Source organism: Nilaparvata lugens, chromosome 11 (assembly GCF_014356525.2).
Source record: "Nilaparvata lugens isolate BPH chromosome 11, ASM1435652v1, whole genome shotgun sequence".
Classification (NCBI taxonomy): Eukaryota; Metazoa; Arthropoda; class Insecta; order Hemiptera; family Delphacidae; genus Nilaparvata; species Nilaparvata lugens.
Window position 1 is genome coordinate 3107075 of NC_052514.1, and position 6691 is coordinate 3113765.

A 6691-nucleotide genomic window follows, 5' to 3' on the forward strand; every position below is an offset into this window, starting at 1 on the left:
AAAGAGAAATGAACGAGAATAAGTTTTTCTTGTTGAATTTTTCTTTTCGTGAGATCAGCTGAATGATCCCACACATGCACTTGTTCACTCATTTCCATTACGGTATCGACAGACGACAAAATTTCCAGCTGTTTTTCCAAGGACGTATTTATCCTTTTGATGACCTTCAGCGAGTTATTCCAGGGTTGAGACCTAGTGCAATCGAATCATAAAGCTACTTTGTTTGAAATTTCTTGAGAATCGTTGGAGCCGTTTTCGAGATCCGGTCACATACAAATGTACATATATAAACATAAAAACATCTAAACATATAAACAGAAATTGCAATAGTATAGGATAGTACAATTATATAGTATTTATATAGTATTATTCGGTTATATATCTAACACAGAAATCTCTCTCAGCAACGACTATATAAACGCTTAACACAGGTTGCTAGGGAACGATAATAATGAGAATATGTGATGAATAATCTATCCTTTTCTAGGCGAGCAATATTCCTGTATCACAGATATCCAAAAACTTCAACACTAAAATGTGAATATTCTTTGAAACGGTTTGATATAAATTGATGGGCGATTTCCACCATTCATTATCTCTTGAAATTCTATTTTTGAATCTTGTATTAAAACAATCCCATGAAAAATGTTTGATTCAATGTGGCGGAACCGATATGGCAGACCAAAATTTTGAAGCTACCTACAAATTTTTTTTTTAATTTGAATAGGATTCCCAGTGGAGCCCACTGTCGAATTATCTTTGGAAATGAACATAAAGCTATTTTCCTATTAATATTAAGCAGTAGGCCTATGTGAATCCATAGAACTTCATAGGTTTCTCCGTATGGGTTAATGATTCAGAATCAAAATTCAAATTCGTTAAATTAATAATACCAACGACATACCAACTGCCATCACAATATTTTTATCATTAATATTACGCGAATGCTACTGAAGGATAATAGTCAGGCAGACACACAGGAGCAAGTTATTTTATCTCACGTACTTTCAATGTTATTTTTATATCCTGAGAAAGGACGAAGAAGTGAGTAAAATATTTTGTTGTTCAATAAACTTGACCTGTAAAAAGGTTCGAAAAGTGCGTGTTCAAAATTTGAAGCTGATGGGTCAACTTTTTCTAAAGTTATTGTAGTACATTCAAACAAACAAACCAACAGACCGACAACAACTTTTAACTTTAGTAAAAAGTAAGAACTTGCTAACGCTCGTTCATCAATAAATATTATTGTGAAAACAATGGGCGGTATTATCAAGTGAGGAGCACATAAATTGAAGGAGTCAAATTATTTTCTCAGTGTAAGGGATTGTATATTTTACAAGAGTGTGTTTCTGAGGGATATAGACCTATAGTGAGAAAGTGAAGAAGAGAGGATTTAATAGAATTGCTGCTTTAGTTTTTTTGCACAACCGGCCCTCTCTCACATTCAACTATCAACCCTCCAGTGCGATGCTACATCAACTATATTATACAATCCTACTCAGTGGAATGTGGGAATTCACTTTGACGGTGGTGTATCCTGACATCGTCCCTCACTTTTTCATCACTCTGTACTTGAGAGATTAGCACTGGTGAGTGTTTTTGAGATTGAGAGAGTACCTATATGATTCAAATTTGGTTTTTATTGTTAGTTAATTATTTCATTTATTTATGTTAATGAAAAATGTATATTATGTATTATTATTTCATTTATTTTACTCCTGATTTTTGATTTATCCAATATTTCTCAGATCGAAAAAACACACTTGTGTTGTGCGGTTGTTTGATAGTTTCATCCAGATATTTCCTACCAGCACTGGTGAGTGTATCAGTATCAGAGAGGGTATCGGATTCGAATTTAGGTTTCCATTGTTTGACTTACATACACGTAGTTTGACTTACTCGTAGTTTGACTTACATATTGCAACATGTAAAGCATGTTGTTAGCCTTGGAGTCAAACTAAGTGGAGCCGCGAAGGTAGAGGGTTCAGAGAAAGTAGCTGAGAGTGTTGAAAATAATTCATGTAGGTAGGTACTAAGAAATTTCTCCGCTTCTGTCTACCTTCTACTTTATCTTCGCTGCTCCACTATGTTTTGACCCGAAATAGGGATGAGAATGGATATTATTAGGTGAGTCTTGTAGATGTCTTCAGATTTCAGTTTCTTCTAGATCAATGTCATGAATATTCATAAACACAATTTAATTCCATTTAAATTTTGCGATCATGATTTTTACAAGTTACCCCAGTAACACATGAATCTTTAGTAGTACGGTACTTCAGATATTGCAATTTTCAGAAATTAAAAGTTTCATTCATAAACACAATTTAATTCCATTTAAATTTCGCGATCATGATTTTTACAAGTTACCCCAGTAACACATGAATCTTTAGCAGTACGGTACTACTAAGATATTGCAATTTTCAGAAATTATGAGTTTCATTCATAAACACAATTTAATTCCATTTAAATTTCGCGATCATGATTTTTACAAGTTACCCCAGTAACACATGAATCTTTATTAGTAGTACGGTACTTCAGATATTGCAATTATCAGAACTTATGATTTTCATTCATAAACACAATTTAATTACATTTAAATTTCGCGATCATGATTTTTACAAGTTACCCCAGTAACACATGAATCTTTAGCAGTACGGTACTACTAAGATATTGCAATTTTCAGAAATTATGAGTTTCATTCATAAACACAATTTAATTTCATTTAAATTTTGCGATCATGATTTTTACAAGTTACCCCAGTAACACATGAATCTTTAGCAGTACGGTACTACTAAGATATTGCAATTTTCAGAAATTATGAGTTTCATTCATTAACACAATTTAATTCCATTTAAATTTCGCGATCATGATTTTTAACAAGTTACCCCAGTAACACATGAATCTTAGCAGTACGGTACTACTAAGATATTGCAATTTTCAGAAATTATGAGTTTCATTCATAACACAATTTAATTCCATTTAATTTTGCGATCATGATTTTTACAAGTTACCCCAGTAACACATGATCTTTAGCAGTACGGTACTACTAAGATATTGCAATTTTCAGAAATTATGAGTTTCATTCATAAACACAATTTAATTTCATTTAAATTTTGCGATCATGATTTTTACAAGTTACCCCAGTAACACATGAATCTTTAGCAGTACGGTACTACTAAGATATTGCAATTTTCAGAAATTATGAGTTTCATTCATAAACACAATTTAATTCCATTTAAATTTCGCGATCATGATTTTTACAAGTTACCCCAGTAACACATGAATCTTTAGTAGTACGGTACTTCAGATATTGCAATTTTCAGAAATTATGAGTTTCATTCATAAACACAATTTAATTACATTTAAATTTCGCGATCATGATTTTTACAAGTTACCTAAGTAACACATGAATCTTTAGTAGTACGGTACTTCAGATATTGCAATTTTCAGAAATCATGAGTTTCATTCATAAACACAATTTAATTCCATTTAAATTTCGCGATCATGATTTTTACAAGTTACCTAAGTAATACACCAATCTCTAGTAGTACGGTACTTCAGATATTGCAATTATCAGAACTTATAAGTTTCATTCATAAACACAATTCAATTCCAATTAAATTTCGAGATCATGAATTTATTTCTATTAAAATTTTTGCTTACAAAGTATATTGAGAAATAGGGATGAACATTGATCTTTTTTATGTTAGTAGGCGAGTAAACAGTTTCTTTCAGATAGTCTATTTCATCAAATATCACTATTTTATTGATGATAATAATAATAATAATAATATATTTATTACCATCTGGTTCACAACAAACATGATTCAATTATGATTATATAATTATATAATGATTCAATTATTGCTTGCTATAGGCATTGCTATAATACATTGAGAATCACATTACTATAATTTATGTTAATGTCATTATGAAATAAAACATTCGCGATCATCTACGGTATTTGTTCTTTTACTACGTTATTTAAACAATAGTAACTATATCCATAGTACATAGTATTCAATCACATTTTGACTCTCGATGATAATTTCTCATGAAAATATTTCATACATATAAAAATGATAAAACTAATGCCAAAAACTATTGTTATTTCAATGATAATTTTTATTAATTGACCGAGCGAAGTGAGGTCTAAGATTCAAGTCAACGGTTTGGAATTTCAAATGACGGTTTAAATGTTTATAAGTTTTTATGTTGCGCATTTACGGCGAAACGCGGTTATAGATTTTCATGAAATTTGACAGGTATGTTCATTTTTAAATTGCGCGTCGACGTATATGCAAGGTTTTTGGAAATTTTGCATTTCAAGGATAATATAAAAGGAAAAAGGAGGCTCCTTCATACGCCAATATTACCGTAAAAATCAGACTATAGAATTGCAGCCAGACCTGATAACAGCGCTCACACTCACATTCCGGGACGACACGTCACGGTACGATAGGACGGAAAGCTCTATATTTATTTCGGATTTTTCTAGACATTATAAATTGATAAATTATTTATTAATTTTTGAGAAAACATAACAACAGGTCAATGTAACTTACTGAGCGCGAGGTCTACTGTTCACAGAACTACTAGTTTGTAAAAATATTTATTGTATTTGGCAATAATAAAAATACATTGAATGGAGAATAGGAATGAATGGATATTCCAGAAAACCTCATTCATCATCAAATTCTCACGGAAATCTCTCTCATCACGGTACTGATTGCCCATGCTTTTTACTGATCATAATAATCATCATCCACAAAAAATACAAGGAATCGAAACTCCACCTAATCAATCATTCTCCTGAGATTCGAACAATTCTGGATCTTCTGTATTCACAGACGATGTCTGTTTTTTTGAGTCCACAGCAAAACTTCTATCATTACCTACAACTTGGTTTCGAATCTACACTACTCTCTCCCCATGTATTTTGCAATTAAGACTCAATCACTTAATTACTGTGATCTCCATGTTTTTTAAAGCTCGTTCCAAAAAAATACTCACAGAATTTTCCTCAAAGCTCTTTTGAAATCAGGTAATCCAACGCTTTCCAGCTCTATTTCCTTTGATTGAACAAATCGGAATTTGCTATTGGCAATGAAAATAAACTCCAAGTTTTTTTCAGAACTCTCATTTTTTCCTCAGGAAGTCAGAACTTTCATCAAATAACAGTTCTCTGAAATCTTACAATATTCGATTAATTCTGTCAAACTTTTTTACAGCCAGTTTTCTGAAGTGCTACATTGTTTGATTAATCCCTCCAGCTTTGTAGGTTTATTTCCTTTAAACAATATTAGTTCCAACTCTTTATTTTTTATTCTATTTACAATGCAAATGACACTAATGTAATAAAATTGGTAGCTAAAATAATAAGGTACAGTAGTCCTTGTACTATTTTTCTTCCATATTTGAAGGTGACAAAGTACAAGATAAGGTTAGAATTACACGTGTACAATTTTTTATAAAATTTTAGTTCAAAATAAACATGAAAACTATAAATTTTGAATTTAGATGGCTTGAATAAATAAATTATTAGAAATATTCCACTCGATTACCACTTGTAACGAATAATATTGAGTTAGCTACCCGGTATACTATGAGGCTAGCCGCTAGTTCACAGTCACAGAAAATTTGGATAAATTGAAGAAACACAAACTTGTAAATACAAGTTTATACATTATGGAATACAAATTCAAACGTGAACTGAGTTTGTTAACATTTATACATTGATACATACACTACCATTCTCAATTATTATGAATGATTGAGAAAAGACCAACAGTCTTAAAGCCCAAAACTGTTTCTTTCTCAAATTCGAATAGAAATTGTCCAAAAATAAGTTTCTTTTCACACTTATTTGTTTCTCCGATTCTGATTTTCTCTGATTTCGTTGATCTGATTCTTTGTCAATATTCCTTATAATTATAACACCAACACTTTCCATTCAACAAATGCCGACAGAATAGTAAATCTCATTGTTGATAAACATTTTTTCGCCCCACTTGGATGTAATGAGCTGGTTTACGTGCGTCATATGGAGGCCGAAAGTGATTGTTTTCTGGCCAGGCCGGTAAAATTTTTACGGCCCTAGGGCTGTAAAATAACCTTGAAGTCAGCTGATTCTGATTTGATGTGAACGTGTTTACAAAATAGTTTATGAAACGGAATAAGTTTATGCTTCTAGAATTGAATAAAGTATTTTGCAATAAGATACTATCATTTTATTTGGATGAATGAAATACAAATGAGATATTATAAACTATTCAAATACAATTTTCAGAGTATAATAGAATCTAACCTCAAACCTCCTAGTACTGTGTTTATCACGGAACATAGTGGATAAACGGAATCATTTTATGCTTCTAGAATTCAATAAAGTATTCTGCAATAATATACTATCATTCTATTTGGATGAATAAAATACAGATAAGATATATCATTATAAACTATTCAAATAATTCGATTTTCAGAGTAGGATAGAACTTCTAACCTAAACTTCCATTGACATTCAGATTGGCCAAATTTCAAGTGTGCTAAAACAGCTGATCAAAAACTTTTCATTATTTGTGTTTATCATTCAATAATTAAAACATTTATAATAATATCATCTTATTGTCATTTGGAAGAATAAAAAGTTTAAACTCAACCTCTTACATAATTGAACATAATCTTTTAGGTTATT